The sequence below is a fragment of the Phyllobates terribilis genome, unplaced genomic scaffold (assembly GCF_046119375.1).
Source record: "Phyllobates terribilis strain yellow unplaced genomic scaffold, ASM4611937v1 Scaffold_2__4_contigs__length_985480577, whole genome shotgun sequence".
Taxonomy (NCBI): domain Eukaryota; kingdom Metazoa; phylum Chordata; class Amphibia; order Anura; family Dendrobatidae; genus Phyllobates; species Phyllobates terribilis.
This window is the reverse complement of record NW_027362762.1, coordinates 587,333,179-587,345,501: the sequence shown is the minus strand read 5'-3', so window position 1 is coordinate 587,345,501 and position 12,323 is coordinate 587,333,179.

Genomic DNA, 12,323 nt, shown 5'->3' with positions numbered 1-12,323 from the left:
CGTTTATCAGACTTTCAGATAGGGGAAATGTCAGTGAGCGTTCCGATTTCAGTTCCAGAGCGATTCGCCCAATGACTCCTTGATATTTAGTCGTTTTCAGCCAATTTTCTGGATTTTTGAAAATTTTACTTTTTTGTGAAAATATCCACTAAATGAGGGAATAATATGTGTGAGGGTACCCCAGGAGAGTTCCAAATGTGTGTGGGTAGAATATATATCCCACGGGGGTAAAATTGAAAAAAGTTGAAAAAATTTTTTTCTTGGACTTAGTCATTTTTCCGGCGTTTATCAGACTTTCAGATAGGGGAAATGTGAGTGAGCGTTCCGATTTCAGTTCCAGAGCGATTCGCCCAATGAGTCCTTGATATTTAGTCGTTTTCAGCCAATATTTTGGATTTTTGAAAATTTCACTTTTTTGTGAAAATATCCACTAAATGAGGGAATAATATGTGTGAGGGTACTCCAGGAGAGTTCCAAATGTGTGTGGGTAGAATATATATCCCACGGGGGTAAAATTGAAAAAAGTTTAAAAAATTTTTTTTTTGGACTTAGTCATTTTTCCGGCGTTTATCAGACTTTCAGATAGGGGAAATGTCAGTGAGCGTTCCGATTTCAGTTCCAGAGCGATTCGCCCAATGACTCCTTGATATTTAGTCGTTTTCAGCCAATTTTCTGGATTTTTGAAAATTTCACTTTTTTGTGAAAATATCCACTAAATGAGGGAATAATATGTGTGAGGGTACCCCAGGAGAGTTCCAAATGTGTGTGGGTAGAATATATATCCCACGGGGGTAAAATTGAAAAAAGTTGAAAAAATTTTTTTCTTGGACTTAGTCATTTTTCCGGCGTTTATCAGACTTTCAGATAGGGGAAATGTCAGTGAGCGTTCCGATTTCAGTTCCAGAGCGATTCGCCCAATGACTCCTTGATATTTAGTCGTTTTCAGCCAATTTTCTGGATTTTTGAAAATTTCACTTTTTTGTGAAAATATACACTAAATGAGGGAATAATATGTGTGAGGGTACCCCAGGAGAGTTCCAAATGTGTGTGGGTAGAATATATATCCCACGGGGGTAAAATTGAAAAAAGTTGAAAAAATTTTTTTCTTGGACTTAGTCATTTTTCCGGCGTTTATCAGACTTTCAGATAGGGGAAATGTGAGTGAGCGTTCCGATTTCAGTTCCAGAGCGATTCCCCCAATGAGTCCTTGATATTTAGTCGTTTTCAGCCAATATTTTGGATTTTTGAAAATTTCACTTTTTTGTGAAAATATCCACTAAATGAGGGAATAATATGTGTGAGGGTACCCCAGGAGAGTTCCAAATGTGTGTGGGTAGAATATATATCCCACGGGGGTAAAATTGAAAAAAGTTGAAAAATTTTTTTTCTTGGACTTAGTCATTTTCCGGCGTTTATCAGACTTTCAGATAGGGGAAATGTCAGTGAGCGTTCCGATTTCAGTTCCAGAGCGATTCGCCCAATGACTCCTTGATATTTAGTCGTTTTCAGCCAATTTTCTGGATTTTTGAAAATTTCACTTTTTTGTGAAAATATCCACTAAATGAGGGAATAATATGTGTGAGGGTACCCCAGGAGAGTTCCAACTGTGTGTGGGTAGAATATATATCCCACGGGGGTAAAATTGAAAAAAGTTGAAAAAATTTTTTTCTTGGACTTAGTCATTTTTCCGGCGTTTATCAGACTTTCAGATAGGGGAAATGTGAGTGAGCGTTCCGATTTCAGTTCCAGAGCGATTCGCCCAATGAGTCCTTGATATTTAGTCGTTTTCAGCCAATATTTTGGATTTTTGAAAATTTCACTTTTTTGTGAAAATATCCACTAAATGAGGGAATAATATGTGTGAGGGTACCCCAGGAGAGTTCCAAATGTGTGTGGGTAGAATATATATCCCACGGGGGTAAAATTGAAAAAAGTTGAAAAAATTTTTTTCTTGGACTTAGTCATTTTTCCGGCGTTTATCAGACTTTCAGATAGGGTAAATGTCAGTGAGCGTTCCGATTTCAGTTCCAGAGCGATTCGCCCAATGACTCCTTGATATTTAGTCGTTTTCAGCCAATTTTCTGGATTTTTGAAAATTTTACTTTTTTGTGAAAATATCCACTAAATGAGGGAATAATATGTGTGAGGGTACCCCAGGAGAGTTCCAAATGTGTGTGGGTAGAATATATATCCCACGGGGGTAAAATTGAAAAAAGTTGAAAAAATTTTTTTCTTGGACTTAGTCATTTTTCCGGCGTTTATCAGACTTTCAGATAGGGGAAATGTGAGTGAGCGTTCCGATTTCAGTTCCAGAGCGATTCGCCCAATGAGTCCTTGATATTTAGTCGTTTTCAGCCAATATTTTGGATTTTTGAAAATTTCACTTTTTTTGTGAAAATATCCACTAAATGAGGGAATAATATGTGTGAGGGTACCCCAGGAGAGTTCCAAATGTGTGTGGGTAGAATATATATCCCACGGGGGTAAAATTGAAAAAAGTTGAAAAATTTTTTTTCTTGGACTTAGTCATTTTTCCGGCGTTTATCAGACTTTCAGATAGGGGAAATGTGAGTGAGCGTTCCGATTTCAGTTCCAGAGCGATTCGCCCAATGAGTCCTTGATATTTAGTCGTTTTCAGCCAATATTTTGGATTTTTGAAAATTTCACTTTTTTGTGAAAATATCCACTAAATGAGGGAATAATATGTGTGAGGGTACTCCAGGAGAGTTCCAAATGTGTGTGGGTAGAATATATATCCCACGGGGGTAAAATTGAAAAAAGTTTAAAAAATTTTTTTTTTGGACTTAGTCATTTTTCCGGCGTTTATCAGACTTTCAGATAGGGGAAATGTCAGTGAGCGTTCCGATTTCAGTTCCAGAGCGATTCGCCCAATGAGTCCTTGATATTTAGTCGTTTTCAGCCAATTTTCTGGATTTTTGAAAATTTCACTTTTTTGTGAAAATATCCACTAAATGAGGGAATAATATGTGTGAGGGTACCCCAGGAGAGTTCCAAATGTGTGTGGGTAGAATATATATCCCACGGGGGTAAAATTGAAAAAAGTTGAAAAAATTTTTTTCTTGGACTTAGTCATTTTTCCGGCGTTTATCAGACTTTCAGATAGGGGAAATGTCAGTGAGCGTTCCGATTTCAGTTCCAGAGCGATTCGCCCAATGACTCCTTGATATTTAGTCGTTTTCAGCCAATTTTCTGGATTTTTGAAAATTTCACTTTTTTGTGAAAATATACACTAAATGAGGGAATAATATGTGTGAGGGTACCCCAGGAGAGTTCCAAATGTGTGTGGGTAGAATATATATCCCACGGGGGTAAAATTGAAAAAAGTTGAAAAAATTTTTTTCTTGGACTTAGTCATTTTTCCGGCGTTTATCAGACTTTCAGATAGGGGAAATGTGAGTGAGCGTTCCGATTTCAGTTCCAGAGCGATTCCCCCAATGAGTCCTTGATATTTAGTCGTTTTCAGCCAATATTTTGGATTTTTGAAAATTTCACTTTTTTGTGAAAATATCCACTAAATGAGGGAATAATATGTGTGAGGGTACCCCAGGAGAGTTCCAAATGTGTGTGGGTAGAATATATATCCCACGGGGGTAAAATTGAAAAAAGTTGAAAAATTTTTTTTCTTGGACTTAGTCATTTTCCGGCGTTTATCAGACTTTCAGATAGGGGAAATGTCAGTGAGCGTTCCGATTTCAGTTCCAGAGCGATTCGCCCAATGACTCCTTGATATTTAGTCGTTTTCAGCCAATTTTCTGGATTTTTGAAAATTTCACTTTTTTGTGAAAATATCCACTAAATGAGGGAATAATATGTGTGAGGGTACCCCAGGAGAGTTCCAACTGTGTGTGGGTAGAATATATATCCCACGGGGGTAAAATTGAAAAAAGTTGAAAAAATTTTTTTCTTGGACTTAGTCATTTTTCCGGCGTTTATCAGACTTTCAGATAGGGGAAATGTGAGTGAGCGTTCCGATTTCAGTTCCAGAGCGATTCGCCCAATGAGTCCTTGATATTTAGTCGTTTTCAGCCAATATTTTGGATTTTTGAAAATTTCACTTTTTTGTGAAAATATCCACTAAATGAGGGAATAATATGTGTGAGGGTACCCCAGGAGAGTTCCAAATGTGTGTGGGTAGAATATATATCCCACGGGGGTAAAATTGAAAAAAGTTGAAAAAATTTTTTTCTTGGACTTAGTCATTTTTCCGGCGTTTATCAGACTTTCAGATAGGGTAAATGTCAGTGAGCGTTCCGATTTCAGTTCCAGAGCGATTCGCCCAATGACTCCTTGATATTTAGTCGTTTTCAGCCAATTTTCTGGATTTTTGAAAATTTTACTTTTTTGTGAAAATATCCACTAAATGAGGGAATAATATGTGTGAGGGTACCCCAGGAGAGTTCCAAATGTGTGTGGGTAGAATATATATCCCACGGGGGTAAAATTGAAAAAAGTTGAAAAAATTTTTTTCTTGGACTTAGTCATTTTTCCGGCGTTTATCAGACTTTCAGATAGGGGAAATGTGAGTGAGCGTTCCGATTTCAGTTCCAGAGCGATTCGCCCAATGAGTCCTTGATATTTAGTCGTTTTCAGCCAATATTTTGGATTTTTGAAAATTTCACTTTTTTTGTGAAAATATCCACTAAATGAGGGAATAATATGTGTGAGGGTACCCCAGGAGAGTTCCAAATGTGTGTGGGTAGAATATATATCCCACGGGGGTAAAATTGAAAAAAGTTGAAAAATTTTTTTTCTTGGACTTAGTCATTTTTCCGGCGTTTATCAGACTTTCAGATAGGGGAAATGTGAGTGAGCGTTCCGATTTCAGTTCCAGAGCGATTCGCCCAATGAGTCCTTGATATTTAGTCGTTTTCAGCCAATATTTTGGATTTTTGAAAATTTCACTTTTTTGTGAAAATATCCACTAAATGAGGGAATAATATGTGTGAGGGTACTCCAGGAGAGTTCCAAATGTGTGTGGGTAGAATATATATCCCACGGGGGTAAAATTGAAAAAAGTTTAAAAAATTTTTTTTTTGGACTTAGTCATTTTTCCGGCGTTTATCAGACTTTCAGATAGGGGAAATGTCAGTGAGCGTTCCGATTTCAGTTCCAGAGCGATTCGCCCAATGAGTCCTTGATATTTAGTCGTTTTCAGCCAATATTTTGGATTTTTGAAAATTTCACTTTTTTGTGAAAATATCCACTAAATGAGGGAATAATATGTGTGAGGGTACCCCAGGAGAGTTCCAAATGTGTGTGGGTAGAATATATATCCCATGGGGGTAAAATTGAAAAAAGTTGAAAAAATTTTTTTCTTGGACTTAGTCATTTTTCCGGCGTTTATCAGACTTTCAGATAGGGGAAATGTCAGTGAGCGTTCCGATTTCAGTTCCAGAGCGATTCGCCCAATGACTCCTTGATATTTAGTCGTTTTCAGCCAATTTTCTGGATTTTTGAAAATTTCACTTTTTTGTGAAAATATCCACTAAATGAGGGAATAATATGTGTGAGGGTACCCCAGGAGAGTTCCAAATGTGTGTGGGTAGAATATATATCCCACGAGGGTAAAATTGAAAAAAGTTGAAAAATTTTTTTTCTTGGACTTAGTCATTTTTCCGGCGTTTATCAGACTTTCAGATAGGGGAAATGTCAGTGAGCATTCCGATTTCAGTTCCAGAGCGATTCGCCCAATGACTCCTTGATATTTAGTCGTTTTCAGCCAATTTTCTGGATTTTTGAAAATTTCACTTTTTTGTGAAAATATCCACTAAATGAGGGAATAATATGTGTGAGGGTACCCCAGGAGAGTTCCAACTGTGTGTGGGTAGAATATATATCCCACGGGGGTAAAATTGAAAAAAGTTTAAAAAATTTTTTTCTTGGACTTAGTCATTTTTCCGGCGTTTATCAGACTTTCAGATAGGGGAAATGTGAGTGAGCGTTCCGATTTCAGTTCCAGAGCGATTCGCCCAATGAGTCCTTGATATTTAGTCGTTTTCAGCCAATATTTTGGATTTTTGAAAATTTCACTTTTTTGTGAAAATATCCACTAAATGAGGGAATAATATGTGTGAGGGTACTCCAGGAGAGTTCCAAATGTGTGTGGGTAGAATATATATCCCACGGGGGTAAAATTGAAAAAAGTTAAAAAAATTTTTTTTTTGGACTTAGTCATTTTTCCGGCGTTTATCAGACTTTCAGATAGGGGAAATGTCAGTGAGCGTTCCGATTTCAGTTCCAGAGCGATTCGCCCAATGAGTCCTTGATATTTAGTCGTTTTCAGCCAATATTTTGGATTTTTGAAAATTTCACTTTTTTGTGAAAATATCCACTAAATGAGGGAATAATATGTGTGAGGGTACTCCAGGAGAGTTCCAAATGTGTGTGGGTAGAATATATATCCCACGGGGGTAAAATTGAAAAAAGTTGAAAAAATTTTTTTCTTGGACTTAGTCATTTTTCCGGCGTTTATCAGACTTTCAGATAGGGGAAATGTGAGTGAGCGTTCCGATTTCAGTTCCAGAGCGATTCGCCCAATGAGTCCTTGATATTTAGTCATTTTCAGCCAATATTTTGGATTTTTGAAAATTTCACTTATTTGTGAAAATATCCACTAAATGAGGGAATAATATGTGTGAGGGTACTCCAGGAGAGTTCCAAATGTGTGTGGGTAGAATATATATCCCACGGGGGTAAAATTGAAAAAAGTTGAAAAAATTTTTTTCTTGGACTTAGTCATTTTTCCGGCGTTTATCAGACTTTCAGATAGGGGAAATGTGAGTGAGCGTTCCGATTTCAGTTCCAGAGCGATTCGCCCAATGAGTCCTTGATATTTAGTCGTTTTCAGCCAATATTTTGGATTTTTGAAAATTTCACTTTTTTGTGAAAATATCCACTAAATGAGGGAATAATATGTGTGAGGGTACCCCAGGAGAGTTCCAAATGTGTGTGGGTAGAATACATATCCCACGGGGGTAAAATTGAAAAAAGTTGAAAAAAATTTTTTCTTGGACTTAGTCATTTTTCCGGCGTTTATCAGACTTTCAGATAGGGGAAATGTCAGTGAGCGTTCCGATTTCAGTTCCAGAGCGATTCGCCCAATGACTCCTTGATATTTAGTCGTTTTCAGCCAATTTTCTGGATTTTTGAAAATTTCACTTTTTTGTGAAAATATCCACTAAATGAGGGAATAATATGTGTGAGGGTACCCCAGGAGAGTTCCAAATGTGTGTGGGTAGAATATTTATCCCACGGGGGTAAAATTGAAAAAAGTTGAAAAATTTTTTTTCTTGGACTTAGTCATTTTTCCGGCGTTTATCAGACTTTCAGATAGGGGAAATGTCAGTGAGCATTCCGATTTCAGTTCCAGAGCGATTCGCCCAATGACTCCTTGATATTTAGTCGTTTTCAGCCAATATTTTGGATTTTTGAAAATTTCACTTTTTTGTGAAAATATCCACTAAATGAGGGAATAATATGTGTGAGGGTACTCCAGGAGAGTTCCAAATGTGTGTGGGTAGAATATATATCCCACGGGGGTAAAATTGAAAAAAGTTGAAAAAATTTTTTTCTTGGACTTAGTCATTTTTCCGGCGTTTATCAGACTTTCAGATAGGGGAAATGTGAGTGAGCGTTCCGATTTCAGTTCCAGAGCGATTCGCCCAATGAGTCCTTGATATTTAGTCATTTTCAGCCAATATTTTGGATTTTTGAAAATTTCACTTATTTGTGAAAATATCCACTAAATGAGGGAATAATATGTGTGAGGGTACCCCAGGAGAGTTCCAAATGTGTGTGGGTAGAATATATATCCCACGGGGGTAAAATTGAAAAAAGTTGAAAAATTTTTTTTCTTGGACTTAGTCATTTTTCCGGCGTTTATCAGACTTTCAGATAGGGGAAATGTGAGTGAGCGTTCCGATTTCAGTTCCAGAGCGATTCGCCCAATGAGTCCTTGATATTTAGTCGTTTTCAGCCAATATTTTGGATTTTTGAAAATTTCACTTTTTTGTGAAAATATCCACTAAATGAGGGAATAATATGTGTGAGGGTACTCCAGGAGAGTTCCAAATGTGTGTGGGTAGAATATATATCCCACGGGGGTAAAATTGAAAAAAGTTTAAAAAATTTTTTTTTTGGACTTAGTCATTTTTCCGGCGTTTATCAGACTTTCAGATAGGGGAAATGTCAGTGAGCGTTCCGATTTCAGTTCCAGAGCGATTCGCCCAATGAGTCCTTGATATTTAGTCGTTTTCAGCCAATATTTTGGATTTTTGAAAATTTCACTTTTTTGTGAAAATATCCACTAAATGAGGGAATAATATGTGTGAGGGTACCCCAGGAGAGTTCCAAATGTGTGTGGGTAGAATATATATCCCATGGGGTAAAATTGAAAAAAGTTGAAAAAATTTTTTTCTTGGACTTAGTCATTTTTCCGGCGTTTATCAGACTTTCAGATAGGGGAAATGTCAGTGAGCGTTCCGATTTCAGTTCCAGAGCGATTCGCCCAATGACTCCTTGATATTTAGTCGTTTTCAGCCAATTTTCTGGATTTTTGAAAATTTCACTTTTTTGTGAAAATATCCACTAAATGAGGGAATAATATGTGTGAGGGTATCCCAGGAGAGTTCCAAATGTGTGTGGGTAGAATATATATCCCACGGGGGTAAAATTGAAAAAAGTTGAAAAATTTTTTTTCTTGGACTTAGTCATTTTTCCGGCGTTTATCAGACTTTCAGATAGGGGAAATGTCAGTGAGCATTCCGATTTCAGTTCCAGAGCGATTCGCCCAATGACTCCTTGATATTTAGTCGTTTTCAGCCAATTTTCTGGATTTTTGAAAATTTCACTTTTTTGTGAAAATATCCACTAAATGAGGGAATAATATGTGTGAGGGTACCCCAGGAGAGTTCCAACTGTGTGTGGGTAGAATATATATCCCACGGGGGTAAAATTGAAAAAAGTTGAAAAAATTTTTTTCTTGGACTTAGTCATTTTTCCGGCGTTTATCAGACTTTCAGATAGGGGAAATGTCAGTGAGCATTCCGATTTCAGTTCCAGAGCGATTCGCCCAATGACTCCTTGATATTTAGTCGTTTTCAGCCAATTTTCTGGATTTTTGAAAATTTCACTTTTTTGTGAAAATATCCACTAAATGAGGGAATAATATGTGTGAGGGTACCCCAGGAGAGTTCCAACTGTGTGTGGGTAGAATATATATCCCACGGGGGTAAAATTGAAAAAAGTTGAAAAAATTTTTTTCTTGGACTTAGTCATTTTTCCGGCGTTTATCAGACTTTCAGATAGGGGAAATGTGAGTGAGCGTTCCGATTTCAGTTCCAGAGCGATTCGCCCAATGAGTCCTTGATATTTAGTCGTTTTCAGCCAATATTTTGGATTTTTGAAAATTTCACTTTTTTGTGAAAATATCCACTAAATGAGGGAATAATATGTGTGAGGGTACTCCAGGAGAGTTCCAAATGTGTGTGGGTAGAATATATATCCCACGGGGGTAAAATTGAAAAAAGTTTAAAAAATTTTTTTTTTGGACTTAGTCATTTTTCCGGCGTTTATCAGACTTTCAGATAGGGGAAATGTCAGTGAGCGTTCCGATTTCAGTTCCAGAGCGATTCGCCCAATGAGTCCTTGATATTTAGTCGTTTTCAGCCAATATTTTGGATTTTTGAAAATTTCACTTTTTTGTGAAAATATCCACTAAATGAGGGAATAATATGTGTGAGGGTACTCCAGGAGAGTTCCAAATGTGTGTGGGTAGAATATATATCCCACGGGGGTAAAATTGAAAAAAGTTGAAAAAATTTTTTTCTTGGACTTAGTCATTTTTCCGGCGTTTATCAGACTTTCAGATAGGGGAAATGTGAGTGAGCGTTCCGATTTCAGTTCCAGAGCGATTCGCCCAATGAGTCCTTGATATTTAGTCATTTTCAGCCAATATTTTGGATTTTTGAAAATTTCACTTATTTGTGAAAATATCCACTAAATGAGGGAATAATATGTGTGAGGGTACTCCAGGAGAGTTCCAAATGTGTGTGGGTAGAATATATATCCCACGGGGGTAAAATTGAAAAAAGTTGAAAAAATTTTTTTCTTGGACTTAGTCATTTTTCCGGCGTTTATCAGACTTTCAGATAGGGGAAATGTGAGTGAGCGTTCCGATTTCAGTTCCAGAGCGATTCGCCCAATGAGTCCTTGATATTTAGTCGTTTTCAGCCAATATTTTGGATTTTTGAAAATTTCACTTTTTTGTGAAAATATCCACTAAATGAGGGAATAATATGTGTGAGGGTACCCCAGGAGAGTTCCAAATGTGTGTGGGTAGAATACATATCCCACGGGGGTAAAATTGAAAAAAGTTGAAAAAATTTTTTTCTTGGACTTAGTCATTTTTCCGGCGTTTATCAGACTTTCAGATAGGGGAAATGTCAGTGAGCGTTCCGATTTCAGTTCCAGAGCGATTCGCCCAATGACTCCTTGATATTTAGTCGTTTTCAGCCAATTTTCTGGATTTTTGAAAATTTCACTTTTTTGTGAAAATATCCACTAAATGAGGGAATAATATGTGTGAGGGTACCCCAGGAGAGTTCCAAATGTGTGTGGGTAGAATATATATCCCACGGGGGTAAAATTGAAAAAAGTTGAAAAATTTTTTTTCTTGGACTTAGTCATTTTTCCGGCGTTTATCAGACTTTCAGATAGGGGAAATGTCAGTGAGCATTCCGATTTCAGTTCCAGAGCGATTCGCCCAATGACTCCTTGATATTTAGTCGTTTTCAGCCAATATTTTGGATTTTTGAAAATTTCACTTTTTTGTGAAAATATACACTAAATGAGGGAATAATATGTGTGAGGGTACTCCAGGAGAGTTCCAAATGTGTGTGGGTAGAATATATATCCCACGGGGGTAAAATTGAAAAAAGTTGAAAAAATTTTTTTCTTGGACTTAGTCATTTTTCCGGCGTTTATCAGACTTTCAGATAGGGGAAATGTGAGTGAGCGTTCCGATTTCAGTTCCAGAGCGATTCGCCCAATGAGTCCTTGATATTTAGTCATTTTCAGCCAATATTTTGGATTTTTGAAAATTTCACTTATTTGTGAAAATATCCACTAAATGAGGGAATAATATGTGTGAGGGTACCCCAGGAGAGTTCCAAATGTGTGTGGGTAGAATACATATCCCACGGGGGTAAAATTGAAAAAAGTTGAAAAAAATTTTTTCTTGGACTTAGTCATTTTTCCGGCGTTTATCAGACTTTCAGATAGGGGAAATGTCAGTGAGCGTTCCGATTTCAGTTCCAGAGCGATTCGCCCAATGACTCCTTGATATTTAGTCGTTTTCAGCCAATTTTCTGGATTTTTGAAAATTTCACTTTTTTGTGAAAATATCCACTAAATGAGGGAATAATATGTGTGAGGGTACCCCAGGAGAGTTCCAAATGTGTGTGGGTAGAATATATATCCCACGGGGGTAAAATTGAAAAAAGTTGAAAAATTTTTTTTCTTGGACTTAGTCATTTTTCCGGCGTTTATCAGACTTTCAGATAGGGGAAATGTCAGTGAGCATTCCGATTTCAGTTCCAGAGCGATTCGCCCAATGACTCCTTGATATTTAGTCGTTTTCAGCCAATTTTCTGGATTTTTGAAAATTTCACTTTTTTGTGAAAATATCCACTAAATGAGGGAATAATATGTGTGAGGGTACCCCAGGAGAGTTCCAAATGTGTGTGGGTAGAATATATATCCCACGGGGGTAAAATTGAAAAAAGTTGAAAAATTTTTTTTCTTGGACTTAGTCATTTTCCGGCGTTTATCAGACTTTCAGATAGGGGAAATGTCAGTGAGCGTTCCGATTTCAGTTCCAGAGCGATTCGCCCAATGACTCCTTGATATTTAGTCGTTTTCAGCCAATTTTCTGGATTTTTGAAAATTTCACTTTTTTGTGAAAATATCCACTAAATGAGGGAATAATATGTGTGAGGGTACCCCAGGAGAGTTCCAACTGTGTGTGGGTAGAATATATATCCCACGGGGGTAAAATTGAAAAAAGTTGAAAAAATTTTTTTCTTGGACTTAGTCATTTTTCCGGCGTTTATCAGACTTTCAGATAGGGGAAATGTGAGTGAGCGTTCCGATTTCAGTTCCAGAGCGATTCGCCCAATGACTCCTTGATATTTAGTCGTTTTCAGCCAATTTTCTGGATTTTTGAAAATTTCACTTTTTTGTGAAAATATCCACTAAATGAGGGAATAATATGTGTGAGGGTACCCCAGGAGAGTTCCAAATGT